General features: G+C 35.6%; 1 protein-coding gene across 2 annotated transcripts in view; it reads right to left on the reverse strand.

The window, feature by feature from the left end:
- Positions 1–8,456: 8,456 nt before the first annotated feature.
- The window catches only part of mof (males absent on the first), a 324,099-nt gene continuing 316,817 nt past the window's right edge, over positions 8,457–15,738 (reverse strand). The window contains exon 8 of one of the 2 annotated variants that reach the window (XR_011331772.1): positions 8,457–11,417. The gene's annotated coding sequence lies outside the window, so the exon portion shown is untranslated. Of the gene's footprint in view, positions 11,418–12,119; positions 14,582–15,738 lie in introns of those variants that run through there. The other variant, XR_011331771.1, reaches the window with a different exon arrangement.

A 15,738-nucleotide genomic window follows, 5' to 3' on the forward strand; every position in this document is an offset into this window, starting at 1 on the left:
CAGCACAGCTAACTCCCCTGATAAAACCCTTATCTATCCAAGGTTCTTGAATGAGAGCAATAACAATATTTTCCTCAGCTAGCTTCTTACTCAATAGGGCAGAAGCTGCCTTACAGTGTTGTAGATTAATTTGAATTATTTTCATAATTGACAAATCATAACACTTACCTTAGACAGCCAAAAAGACCCCTGTCCACCCCAGTAAAGGCAGCCAGTCCTTTATCCCTGATTTTGGCAGCTGATTCCTGGTCAGTCATCATAATTAATCGTTGCCCAGTAGGATCAGTCTGCCTGTGAACTACTTTTCAGTGCTCTGTACAGAGCCCCTGGTTAAGCAGCACTTTCGGATGACTTGTTGTTAGATCCCAGGTCCTAAATGCCACCTTAAATGGTTTCGGAAGGTCTTTAGCCTCCACCACCTTAAGGACAAAATTGTCCCTGATTTGTACTCCATTTAGGTGTCCCTGGAGCCAGTTGCAGGGCTCTTGAGTCTCACAATGGTAGATCAGAGCTCCATCTTGAAGTAAAAACTTCGTGAGGAATGGTAGAGATTCGCCAGATTGCGCCTCATCTATCCCTCCTCAGGATCACTGCTTGAATATGCTTGATATCATCAGCTTCAAGCTTGTCATCAGGATAAGATATCCCAATGACGGCCATCTTGCATGAAGCCACCTTTCTCCTTGTCCCTAGCCCTCTTCAGTCTCCTTCTAGCCACCCCTGATAACTTCTTAGTGCTCAGGTGCAGCAGATTAATAGAAGAGGCAGTGATGCCCATTTCCTTGTCGAGTGATAGGTTTCCCTAACTGAAGAGTCCCTGTCACCACTTTTCGTTTTTTGTTGTTGTGCAGTTCTTCCATTTGAAGTCCCACGAGTACTGGGGAAATAGAGGTCACCCAACACAGAGCCCCAACTGTATTGGGAAGGCTAGATACTGCAGGGTTTCGCCTGGTGCCTTGCAGAGATCATTAGCGACACTGTTATTTTATTACCCCAGTGCCATACAGCCCTCGGCACGATGCATTTACACCTTGGCTTGAGTAGACCAGAGCCCATATACTGTATAGTAGCGGTACTCCAGCTGGGAAACCCGCTGAGGTCCTCCAACTGGGAGTCTCTTTGGATTGGATTTTAGATGGTAAGCCGCTTCTTGGTCTGGTACCTCCACCGTGACCTCTCTGGTATGAGTAACTCTGCCAGTACAGCTCACAGTTTCATTGAATACACACAAGCTCCCCCACCAACTTCAAGGTCATGTGGCTTGTAGGGGGGGGGGGGTGTGGTAGCGTGACGTGAAGGGAAGCGATGTCTGTATGTATGCCATTGCTCGATTGGGCTTAGATGCCTGTTGCCTACATACAGTGTTTCCGTGGAATTGCTTCCCCGAAAACGTCATCACTGCACGCCGCTCCTTTAACAATAATTGAGCTATTTTTAAACATATTCTCCACCAGAAATGAGAATTTGTCATCCTGTGGGATCAACTTTTATATCCCTTTGTCATAGAAGTCTGCCACCTGGGATCGGAACCAGTGTGTGACAGCTGTCTGCACCTATCTCTTGATCTCACAGTATGAGAAATGTCTCAATTCAGGTGGAGAATATGTTTAAAAATAGCTCAACAATTATTGTTAGAGGAGAAAAATTCGCTCCAGTGGCGTGGATTGAATCTGAGTTCTTGGTTCTACGTACCAAACACTCTAAACCATTGAGCTATGCCGAAGTTCAATCCACAGCACCAGATCGAATCTCCCTCCTCTAGTGATTTCCCTATGTGGCTTTACTCCATGTTCGACATATATTTTGACACATTAAGTCAACTATCATGATACAAGGAGTGCACTCCTTTAACAATCATTGTTACCATAACAGATAAATTCTGTAGGACCAAAAAATTAATGTTTACTTAGCTCAACAATTGCTGTATCTGTTCCAATCTTTCATGAAATTGTGTTTTATTTCTGTAAACAGCCTCAGGGAAACTTACTTTCCGGAAGCCCTCGTAATTGCACTCGAGTGGCCAAAATTTGTATAGGTACTTGTTTTGACATTATTAACATAGGTAGTGGAAGAAAAAAAAACTTTATCTGCCTCCATGAAAATGTTTGCTTGTCAAACAGACAAACAGCACTTAATGGATAAATATTAAATTTTCACTCTTGGCAAATCATTATGTCAGTATAGGAGGGCAGAGTACAATTAATTCTCATGAGTTGTTACACTCCATTTTATACTCCAAGAATTGATGGTCCTTGAAAAACCCTGTCCAAATTGATATATTTCTCGACCTGACATGCAAATCACTTGACCAGAGTGTCTCGTTATTTGTTGTTGTTAATGATGTTTCTTATCCCTATGGCCCTTACATTAGTTCCATGAATGTGGTTTAAAAAGCATGTATCATTTTTGTTGCATTCATTTCAAGTATTATATAATTTAGATTCTGACACTTTTTTGCGACATGTTGATGAATTGATTCTTCCAAATTATATTTACAACTATTACGAAACAATTTGTTGCCTCCATTTTCTTGGTTGATTGGTTTTGTCAGTTATGTGTAGGAATTGTAAGTATATGCACTATGAAGGAGTATTTCGGGCCAGTATATACAATGATGAATTCAGGAGGATGGCTCAGAGAGAATTCTCCCCCCCCCCCAGATTCCAGGATGTCTCCCCCCCCCCCGCCAGAGATTTCAGACACTTTAACTAAAAAATATACCGTAATTTATACAATATTATATTTCAATTTGGTTTGATTTTTCTGTAACTAAAACAAATTCTTTTATGTATATTTTCAGATAGTTGTTTCCTTGAAGTTTGGTAACAATTAATATTAGAGGAGAAAAATTCGCTCCGGCGCCGGGGATCCTTGGTTCTGCGTACCAAGCGCTCTCATCATTGAGCTATGCCGAAGTCCAATCCATAGCACTGGATCGAACCCCTCTCCTCCAGTGTTTTTCCCTTCATGGCCTGACTCCAAGTTGGGCATGTATGTTGACATTTTATTAAGTCAACTGCCATTATACAAGGAGCGCACTCAGTTGAGTGACTTGGTGGCTGGGATTCCACGGTAATATGCACAGTAATCTGTACAGAAATATGCACCATTGCTAGAAGAATCTACAGAATATATTATGGTAACAATATTAGAAGAGAAAAATTCGCTCCAGTGCCGGGGATCGAACCCGGGTCCTTGGTTCTACATACCAAGCACTCTCACCATTGAGCTACGCCGAAGTCCAATCCACAACACTGGATCGAACTCCCCTCCTCCAGTGTTTTTCCCTTCGTGGCCTGACTCCAAGTTGGGCATACATGTCACTGGAAGAGGGGAGTTCGATCCGGTGCTGTGGATTGGACTTCGGCGTAGCTCAATGGTGAGAGCACTTGGTACGTAGAACCAAGGATCCGGGTTCGATCCCTGGTGCCGGAGCGAATTTTTCTCCTCTAATATTAATTGTTACCATAACAGATATATTCTGTAGGACCAAACAAATTATAATCTTTATGTAGATTAAAGTTTGGTTGTCTGCTGACCGATCTTGATTGGTTGAAATTTTAACCCTATTACGGTTAAGAAGTCAGGTGTGCTGTGTTTTTATTGGAGTAGTTTTCAGTGTTAGTTTTGTTTAGCAATATAATAAGTTTCCTAAAATTATTATAGTAAATACAGGAAATATAAATATTTCAGTGTACAATGGCAAAACAAGAGATATTGTTTACTTTTCTTAAAATGAAATGACGTATTGAGTAGTCAATGGAAAAAGCATCCATTGCATTTAATGAAGAAAATTCTCAATTAACTTCAAGTGAAAGTGAAATCTGTGGATCCATTAATTCCATCTGTAGTACCTTCATCTAGTGCTGTTAGTGATGGGTCAATGAATAAAATGGTAAATGGTTGGACACGAAAATAATAAATAATATCAAATATAAAAAACAATGGGAAATTAAAATAGATAATTGGTTGTATTTCAATCATACTTGGGGTGGTGCATTTTGTAAAGTCTGTCAAATGCATTTGAAAATGACCTCGAATCTCTACTGGGGTATTCATATCAGTGCCCCTTAAAATAGGCTGATGAGACATCCCCGGTTTTGAGTTGCTGTCCCCTGGAAGCAGATGTCCCCATTTTTGTCCCCAGAAATAAATTTTGTCCCCAGAAGTTTTTATTTTGTTTCAGTAACATTTTACACTTTAAATATTTAAGTATCATGATGAAACTGCTGCGATTCATGCACATTTCTGAACGGTTCTCAGTACGAGACAGAAGAACCAGTGAGCACAGTATGAGATATTCTGCACTCTTTGAGAAGAACATAGCATCTTTGTCTTTATTAGCATTGCGCGGAAGTATTAGAACTGCCGCAGTGTCAATTTTTAAGTAGTTCAAAAAATGAGGAAGTTTGTGACAAACCACAGATGAAAAGTGGTATGATGTTTTTCAACATTTAAAAAAAAATTCCATTCCATTTGAAAATCTTCTCAAAATAGTGTCATTAATCATGTATCTTTCAGTCAGTAATTCATCATTTGAAAGACTTTTCTCCACAATGAACTCAATCTGGACTGATGAAAATTCAAGAATGAAAACTGAAACAGTTAAAGCTTTGTTACAAGTGAAAACAAACTTTCATTTCTCATTTGAAGAACTTAGTATGAAGCTGTATAGGAATGAACAGATCCTTAAAAAGATACATTCTTCAGACATATACTTGTAAAATGTGTATGTTAGAGTTCGGTGTGTACAATATTTTGTGAAAGACTTCCATGCATGCATCAGTACTAAAATTGAATTCTTAGTGACTATAATTATGTGTGTTTATGCATTTAATTAAAACAATTAAGATACTCTACAAATTTAGTGTGCGAAGTACTATCATTGTATCTACTGTTATTTTATGCAACATTTCAACGGAGAGTGACGAGATAAGCATTTGTGGTTTTTCTTGAAATTGCCGATGTCCCCTGATGGACCATAAACAATCTGGTCAGCCTACCTTAGGCCCAATTCACACGAACGGAATGTCTGCAGAACGGCAGTCGCGCAGCGGCCGCACCATTCTGAGGCCACACGAGCGGATAAAAGACGGACGGAAGGATGAGGTGGACAGTCGTCATAGATGCTAATCCCCGTGGAGTACTAGTATACTTCGAAATGCTAAGAATGATAAGAAAAGTAAAGACTGAAGACATTGAGTAAATCCAATAGTCTACAGTTCTTTATTACAAGGAACTTTTCATGTGTTGTTTAACTATTTGCGCAAGGAGGAATCAGTTTATTTTAATTAACTTCAAAATGACATTTCCCAGCTTCGATTAATTTTATTGTATCATACTCTGAAAAATGGCTTCAGAAAGAATATATTAAAGTAAGACTGGCTATACCTCCAATAGAATACTTTCTATAACATTTATGGCAAATTAATGCCAATAGTTGTATGCATTTAATTGTTGAACTGAATAAGTAATAATTGTCGTATTCACTTTGGAGAAAATATATTACTGTATGTATATTACCGGTACTTCAGTAGAAGGGGATTAGAAGGAATTATCAATAATAAATAGAGTTTACTGGAATGAAATATGTTAAGGTTAGTTTGTTTTATTTTCAGAAACTGAAATGTTGTCAGTGATATCACTTTTTATTAAAAAGTACATAGAGAAATTAATGAAGTAAAAGGTAAATGTCATAAATTAAAATAATTTATGTATTATTGTATAGGCTTATGAGAGAAATATTTGACAAGGACTATTTATTAACACATTTCCTTTCTGCGTCAGAATGTTCCAAGAAAGTGAGAAACAGTACACAACAAATTTCACACCATGCTGAATATTTTTTGTTTCTGTCCTTGTACTCTTCATTTTGAATGTCCTAAATATATAGCCTTTTCTCATTCTCGATCACCTCGACGTCAACTTTCTCTATATCTATATCACTCATCGAATACAATCACAATGTGCAATGCACCACTACAAATTAAAAAAAATTGCAACAGCCAGTACTACAATACACGTGTGATATGTCGACTGTGACTCAAGCAGACGTTACAGAGGGTTTTTCTCGGGGTACTCCCGTTTCCCTCTATCATTCCACCAACACTCTCCACTTTCCCCTCATCTATCATTTGCAATAGTAAAAGGGCTTACGGATTTCCGATGCTGATATAGGAAGGGTTTGGGGCTCATATAGGATGCCTATCTGTCAGCCGACGATGACAGGAAGGGGCTTGGGACCCCGGCCCCTGAGACTTATCAGGCTACTTGTCCGTGAAATAGGACCGAGCTCTATTAGGGGCTGATGCAGGATGGCCCACCTGTCAGCATCAGATTCACAAATGTCACTCAGGTCACCTGTCAGATTTGGGCAATCGTCGCATATAGGCCTATAGACACACAAAGGGCCAAAGCATACCTAAGGTATCGAGTCCTGCTCTCGTAAAAGCCAAGTATGTCGTCTGGACACTCGCCGCCAAACTGCCGCGTCCGCTCGTGTGATTGATACAATATAATTCAATAGCCCATAGTGAACTTGCGGCCACTGTGCGGCGTCTGTTCCGCTATGGGCGATGCGACTGGCATGCGGAGACGTTCCGCTGCCATAGACTGTCCGTTCTGTGTGAACTGCTACATTTAAATTAGTGTGCTATAGAAAATGGTGCGGCCGCTCGTGTGAACTGGGACTTAAACACTCTACAAAAGCTAGTGTAAGACGCATTCATCTAATTTAATTGGTAATTACTACTAGTAGGTCTACTAAATTTAGGGGGTCTATGTAAAAAGAATCTTAACACTGGCTTTATGGGAAAATTTTACACATAAGGATATTCATCATGTTTTACATAACAATATTAACATTTCAACATTCAGTATTTAAAAAAAAAAATAAACGAATGAAAGCTCTATTTCTTTAATTGGCCCCATTTTTCTATGTTACATTTCACAAAGACTGCTTCTATTATTGTTACGTAAGATCTGAATTATTGTTTCTTTTGCTGTCAGTTCCACTTCTTTCATAGTATAAATCCCCCCACTCCACGGGAAAGGCCTGAATTCAACACTGCATATATATGTACTGTAACCATGACCCCATACGCATCTGATATCAGATATTTTTGGATACATAGCTGTGGTGTGAGAAGTAATGTATATTATGTTCAGAAGTAATTCATATTATGTCCAATCACAGAAGACTTTGAATAAGACGTGTATGGGGACTAGGTTAAATATATACAAAGTAGCAATACTACAGGGTCTTTCATAAGTAACGAGTCTATCGAAAAATCAACTATTGTGGATAATTTTTTGAAATGATGTTCATCCTTACGAGAAAGAACCCTTCCCGGTGCTGTACAGTCGATTTGGAAACAAACACTCCCTCCCCTCACCACCAGAGCTATTAAACGAAAGTATGGTTAGTGTTTTAACCTTTATTAAAACACATAAATGTAAAAAACAGTTTCAATTGTTGAAAAATTATGGTGTACAATTTTCAAAATATGTTCCATTCTGCTGAATGCACAAAATGTAAGCGAAGTATCAACTCTTCATGGACTCTAGTGAGCATGTCAGGCGTAACCATTTGTATCATGTGTTCAATTCATTCCACTAATTCAGGAATGGTGCGTGGCTAGTTGGATAGACACGATCCTTGATGAATCTCCAGAAAAAGAAGTTCAGGGGAGTCAAGTCAGGTGATCGCAGAGGCCAACAGATTCGGCCTCGTGGCATTTTATCATTCCAGTTTATCACAACAATGTGTATAGGCATGGCCTTGTGCCATTATCCTGGGAATATAGAAGGCCATGCTCCAGGTCATTTTAAGTTGGCATCAAATGTACATTACACATGGATACCTAGCTTCCTCTGGCGGCGGGGGGAAGGGGGTGTTTGTTTCCAAATCGACTGTACGGCATAGGAAGGGTTCTTTCTCATGGGGATGAACATCATTTCAAAATTATCCAAAATAGTTGATTTTTCGATAGACTCATTACTTATGAAAGACTCTGTACTTTATAATGCATATATTTTCGATCCATAGTTATGACCAAGAGTGATTTTTACCACTAAACAAGTTAGCAAACATATTAATTCGCCTGAATTTTTTTGGTGTAATTTTCATCTTTCTTTGACAAGATTATCTGCTAATTTACTTCCAGACTCTAGTGTGTGTTGGTATACATTGAAAATAAATTCGTAAGTTACTCTTCCTACCTATCTTTCCTGTATTTTGGTCCCCATTGTTGCTTTACAGCTATGTTCACACTGACGAACATGTCTCTTGCATATATCTCATATACATGTGCGCAAGAGACTTGTGCCTAGACACTTATTATTGGATCATGTAACTGGCAACCTGGTACAAATATCCAAGCAGATGATCACATTCAAGGCGCAACAAAAAGGACAAACACTAATGCTATGACTTTAGATGCTGAACTCTTGTTTTTATGTGTTCATGAAACAAATGTAATATTTATTTGTCTAATGGTTAATATATGACATTTACAATCATTGACTGAAGAAAAACAAGAAACTGATGAACAAAACTACGAATTAAGTAATCAAAAACATTCAGGCTCTGGCTTCCCAGTAGCGGTCGACTTCCTTGGAGGATTTCAGAGCAGGGCATTTTGCAAGATGTTGTCTGTCCATGTCTTCCTATTGATGGCACAAATGCAGGCTGGTGATGGCAGGATGCCAAGACGAATGCGATGTTTACCCAGGATGTCATGTTCAGTGTTAAGGCGCCTTCTGGGTTCAGGAGGTATATCCTTCAGTAATTTCCTACGTTGTTGCGAAATGTTTATGTCCAATTACAAGTGTAATATTAATGGCGAAAAAAAAGAGAGAAAAGGAATGGTTGGAAGATGTACAACTTACATAAAAAATATAAATAACAAAAATATAATGAAGGTGCTTATAATTGTTATGAATTATGTAAAACTTAGGAGAAGTCATGGATTTAAACATGTCTGCAGCAAAATTTGAGACACTACTAAATATGACAGCACCATATATCCTTAAAGAAGGTAAGCAGTTGAAAATCATATCATTCTGACTTACAAATTTCTTCCTTAAATGAATTACTCTTTGAGTGTTTAGCTTTATTAAATTTCCCGCAAAAACTGAGATTTCAAATTGTTGATTTTATTTTCCAGCTGGTATTCATTGGCACTGAGTAACACCCCCGAGTTGTATAAAATTGTTACATTTCAGTTGTCTATTGCAAGTAGGATTTCACAAATATCTCCTACTACGAAATTCTTCAATCAGTTTTATTGTACTAGCTTTCGACCATTCCATTTCTCATGCACTTGGAAATTAAGTAAACAAAGGAATCACTATACCAGCAAGACAAAAGGAACACATGTGAGTACTCAGGACTTTGAGACGTGTTTTGTATATTGCTTTCCGAGTATAACACAGCATCTGCCCTGCGACAATTTTTCAAGTGAATATTTGTGTCCAAATACTGAAGATAAATGCCAAGTAAATACCTGTGATTTATTTTAACATCGGTACCGTACAATAGTAGGCCTATATATGCCAAGGCAAGTCTCAGTGACAAATCCATCAGTGTAAATATAGCATAACAGCAATACATTATTACATCTGCTTTGAAGATTCAAACATTTTTGCATTTATTTCGATTTCAGTAGTTTTATTTTTTCTATTAAAATTCCATTTCTAGAATGTCCATCATCATAATCGGTGGTGTGCGGTGGGTGTACAGTCAGGGGAAGCAGGGAATTTTCTTAAACGTAGGAGGCCTACATATTTTAACAGATTATTTCCAGACAATATAATAAACCACACTGCGAAAACATATTTCAAACGCAAAAACTAAGAAATATGCACCAAAACTTTATTCTTTTCATTTCACCAAAAAATACAGTTCCTAACAATCAGTAATTTGTTAACAGAGAAAATACATAATTCATGACCGTTTCACTAATACTCACAGAAGTGTTTCATTAGTCACTAACTCAATTTGTACATGTACTTATTCATTCCCTATACAAATGTACAATCTATTCAAGTGGACTTCACTATTTGTAGCATTTTTTCTTCCTCTTTTTCGCCTGAAAAGAAGAGATTCAACCTTCGAAACATATTGCTGCTTCTCATTCATAGTCAATGGCCGGAGGGAAAGGACACTTGAAACTTGCCTTAAATACATAATTAATGATATTATTACTTTTTTCATAATTGGACAAATCTAGTACATATTTTAAAATTTAAATTACTCTTGCTTTGTTCTAGGAGATACAAAAACACGACGGGATTTATAATGATAATTTAACTAAGGAAAAAAAAAAACAATTTCATAACGTTTATATGCTATTAAACAAGCTGCATTTATCTTTATTTGATTGGGCACAATACAATGCATGAAAGTCATTTTAGAGAAGTTCTGATAGTTTAAAAATTCTTAATAAGCTTGTTCCCTGTTGGAATGTACCGTAGTGTTTCTCAGTCAATACTGAAAGTTCATCAAGAACTGCAAGTTTTCCTATCCTAAGATCAATTCAAACTAGCTTTCAAACAGAAACAAGTGAAATCGTGCTTTCATTTAGACTTAGAAGAATTCAAATATAAAGGCATATTTGAAGAACTTTAGTGAAGGGAAAATAATTCTATCATTTCATTTCCACATCACTTATACAATGACCAAGTGAAGTATTATTAAGTTCGTAATGGCATTTCATTACTTTCTGTTACAATTTGTGGATAAAAAAGTGAAAAGCACTTCCAAATAGGTCAAAAATTAATAATAATAATAATAATAATAATAATAATAATAATAATAATAATAATAATAATAATAATAATAGCTCCTCAAAAGTAATGTAATCTGTGAACCTTTAAAAAATAGTGCTAGTTCTCGTGTTTCTATGGAAGCCATGAAAAGTCACAATATTTTCTTCAATACAAAAAAAATTCTAAATCTCTTTCCCCAGACTCCAAATGTATTAAAATTGCCAACTTAAATAAGCTCCATTTACATTATAATTTTAGAATTTACATTATGTTAATTAAATGGAACATCACAGCTGCCATCGCCACCTTCACCACCACAACGAGTGTTCATTTCAATCACCATTAGAGAATTTAATAAGCTTTTTGATGGACTTCTAGTAAGGTAACTAATGCCACACACATATGTAATACTTCTCCATCTACATTCTCTGGAAAAGAATGCAAATAGAATTTGCTGGTAAAACTCAAAGGAGAACAATGAGAATTTGGTAGGAATGGACCTATTCGAAGTGTATTATTTTGCAGTACTGATTAAGGTTTATTACATTTTTGCACGATCGTGTTTTTGTTGTATTTACATCTCTTGTTGTTAGGTCTTGAAAGTTATAATTCCCACATAGAAACTTGTTGCTGGGGAACCAACTAAACTGAAACAGACACATTACAGTGCACTTATTGTTACTTAGTTACTATTACAATGCAGTTTTGCAAAGGCTTTGGAATAATATTGCTCTAAATTTTCAATGCAAAATATATTGTATTTGCAATTTTAAAAATATGAACGTGCAAAAAATGTTGTACACTACACGTCTATGAAGTACATTACAAAATCTCGGAAACTGAAAAACTCGCTCTGCTCATTTTTCAAACTTTTCCTCGATTTTATAAAAAGCACTTCCCAACCTTGTATCATAATATGCTATTTCATTTAAACTAAGAATATAATATTTAACATCTTTATTATGTACAGAAAAATGTAACAGTATTTATAAAACCATATAAAAATTTGTGTCTAAATTTATCACACTGAATTCAATGAGAAATTATACTGATAAAAATATTTTAAAACAATATTATTAAGCTTACTACAACTTAAAAAAACCAACACACAAAACATGATAATTTTTAGAGATCATGATATAGATACATAGTATTAAAATATGTTAGTGTCAGAACTTTTTAGATTAGCCCTGTAAACATGAAGAAAAGTATATGAAGCGTGCATTTCCAGAACGTTGTAAATGCCAATTTGTAAAGTTTACAGTAGGAACAAAAATAGTTTTATACAGTACATACAATGCTGTAACTTGCGCAACCTGAAAGTGCAATACTTTATTACTTGGAGCAGCACTTTCTTCATAACCTTTCGTAATATTATCAAACAGGGCACCTACAACAGATATATGTGAAAAAAATAGATTCTCCCGGTGTTGGCACTTACAACATTATGGAAATGCACGCTTCATATATACAGTCGACTCTTGATAATTTGTTAACCTTTTTTTTCTGACTAAGTAACGTCATTTCCGTGTTTACTCAATTTGTATACGTTACCTCCTTCTTAAGAAATTTGAATTCTAAAATCAGAAAAAAATTAGCAATCCTCTAAGAAATAATAAAAAAAATGATGTTATTTTTGTTAAATTAAAGTGTCTTGGGCGGATGTTGATGAAAAGTCATTGTCTTATTTTTTACATTAGGACGATGCCTATTAATATAGAAATCCTTTCTATGTTAATATCAACGTAAAAAAGTAATTTCTTATATTGCATTTTTTTACGTTTTTGATCTAATAGGTCATTTCTATATTTTTTTCGGCATTTTTTGGTAATTTTTAATACTTTCAATAACTTTTAGAACATTTGGAATGCATTTTACTTTCTTCTTTACCGATAAGTCTGTTAAATCATTTTCTAATCAAATACAGAGGTCAGTAGTAATTACTTACTGAATAAGTGAATAACAGTGAAGTTTCAGTTTTATAGTTTGGAACAGACTATAAAGTCCATCCCTCATTCCACTGAAGGCTTCACTTCGCACAACGGAAGTAATATAAAATGCTTGACAGCAGCTTAGTTTAAGTGACGACTTTGACTGCTACTGTTCTTTTGTCGGTATGAGGGTGTCTTTAGAATTTATGTTTGGAAGGGGGGAAACTTTCACCATGTTCTAGACAGGACAGTGTGTCCTCAACATGGTTCGGAAGGGATGTCTACTGTAGTACTGTAGTAGACAATATTTTTAACACAAAGATTGCAAGAATGCACGCTGCGCCCACAATTTGTTTTGTCATTCACACTTCCTCATCTGGAAGATCTGGTAACAAAAGTGAAGCGCGGAAGGAGGAGACGGAGAATGAAGGCACTGACATGGACCATCCCTGTTTCAAACACATTGTAAACCCTCATTAAAATCTATAGTTTTCCCTTAAAACCTTCATTTTGTTGCATGATCTTTTCCTTTATCTTAGCCAAATTCCAAGAAGTTGCCTCCTCTCTCCGAGATTTGCAGGGCAGTCATTGAAACAAGGTGACTAATTTTTAAGAAGCTGTGATGCGAGTATGATGAATAATATTTAAATGTCATTTTCTTTTAATTCTATGTCATTTTTCCATTACTTTTAGGGCATTTTAATGACCATTTTAAGTAGTTTTTTAGGTCATCAACATCCGCCCTCTAGCTTATGATATTTTGTAAAATTTTTGTTTGTTCTTTTCAGATTCTATCTCACTGCAATAAGGTATCTACTAGGTAATATTATAATGTTTAAAAATGTTTTGCATTGTTTCGCATTCTGAACTTCATTCTGACGTGAATTTGAGTAACTGAACCTGTCAGAGTAACATTCACTGGACTTCAAATAATAATAAAAAAATTTTGCGAATAATTCGCGATTTTCGATATTTCGCTGAAGTTCGTGCACTAATTACCGCAAATTATATCGGGAGCTGACTGTAATTTATTATAATACTGACTTTTCATTTCCACAATCAATGAATAATAATATTCAAGACACAGCCAGAGTTAAAGTCTAGAATTTATGCTACAGTTCAGGGGTTCACTTCTGCTAAATTTGATGCTTCATGAAATTATTTTACAAGTATTTATTTTCAGTAAAAGTAAGGTTTAATGATAATAACTTCAACAACATAAGAAGAAAATGGCAGAGAGAAATGAATAATATTCTAATGTGGAAATGGACCCAACAATGAATGAAAGAAGCAAGAAGTAAAATTTGACACAAAACAAATTTACTTCTAGATTCACTAAAATGATATCTACGTAATGAACACATTAAATAATTATGGAGAGATCACAACTATAGTTTACTTTCAATGCAAGGTGAAAAACAGGAATGAAAATTCTCTCATTCCCTCACAAAACAGTACAACTATCAAGTTTCTCTTAATTTATATTTTGCTTTCATGATTTTTTTCCTTGAGTTTGATACTATCAGTTGGTTTAAAACTGCTCTTTAATAAAGAATCCAATCATTTTGACAGTCTCTAGCTCAAATAGGATAGTGTACACATTACATTACCAACAGAATAGAACTTAAATTAATAATTATAAGTTTGCCAATCAACCAATCATTTAATAATTATTGTTCATACCAGCATTGCTTGTGATAAAGAAAACATATGCATGGCTTTTCTTCAGGGATGAAAAATAACATAGATACTTAACTCACCGTAGATCTGTTCCCATCCCCATTCTGAGAACGCATGCATGTGCACACATACAGATACAGTCTTAGAAAAAGTTTTGTCGCACAGATGCTTTTTAGGTCCCAGAAAGGAGGCAGTGCACACTAGGACAAAATAAATATATTAATACAATACTAGCGTACCCATGCGCTCCGCTGCACTTGTTACAAATAAATATAAAGTAATTACATAATTAAAATAGGGCATTTGGTCCAGGGAACATTCGTGTTTGATAAATCGTTTAATATGTTATTTAATTTAAATTGTATCTAAATAATTAAAATGCGATCATTTTGGTCCAGAGACCACTCATTTGATGCAATGATAATTCCTTTAACATGTTTCTTAATTGTTATTACATGCAAATAATTAAAATATGATCGTTTGGTTCAGAGAACATCCGTTTTTGGTGCAAGGATAATTCGTTTAACATTTTTCTAAATTAGTCTTGAATGCATCCTTTAATAAATCATTTCAAATTAATAGAGTGGATTGTGTATCAAGATAAGTTCTGTTAACCTTACTGTGCATTTTTTTTTTTTTCGTTTTTTGCTTTTTTTGTTATTGTTTTTTTTTTTTTTAAGTTTATTTTATTCATGCTTTAACATCTGAGGTCATGTCGCGTGTTTAGAATGTGTGGGTATATTAGTAGGCCGTTTTTACTCTTGTTGAGTTCCTGTTTCTATTGTGTGTTGTAGATGACTTGTGTTACATGTAAATGATTATAGACTTCGATTAATGTTTTTGGTATTGGTAATTGAGGCGGTGATGAATCATGGCATGTCTCTTTCCAATCCGGCATTTGCCTTTATGACTAAGGGAAATCATGAAAAACCCCAGTCAGATTGGTCGGCCACAGGGTTTCAACCCGTGACCTCCCGAAAGCATGTCTCAAATGCTACCATCTAAGCCAACTTGCTCGGTTTTATATCATTGTTAATGCAAATAAAAAATGAGGTATGCTATATAAATATTATTTTAAGAAACACAGGAAACGAATATGGGTAAATTATGAGTGCAGGAATGCTATTTCGTTCGTTAATTCTCTGAGATGAAAATGAATGTGTACATAAACATTATTTTAAGAAATACAGGAAATGAATATACAGAATAGCCTATCAAATTTTCTGTGCATAAGATGCTATTTTAATCTTACCTGTCCTCGATTCACTCAGAAGTTACTGCAATAACATTATAGCATTATGTCCACTTTCCAATGGTGAAATAATAATTATACAAATCGATTAATTAGCTTCTGAGA

This window comes from Periplaneta americana, chromosome 4, assembly GCF_040183065.1.
Source record: "Periplaneta americana isolate PAMFEO1 chromosome 4, P.americana_PAMFEO1_priV1, whole genome shotgun sequence".
In the NCBI taxonomy this organism is placed as follows: domain Eukaryota; kingdom Metazoa; phylum Arthropoda; class Insecta; order Blattodea; family Blattidae; genus Periplaneta; species Periplaneta americana.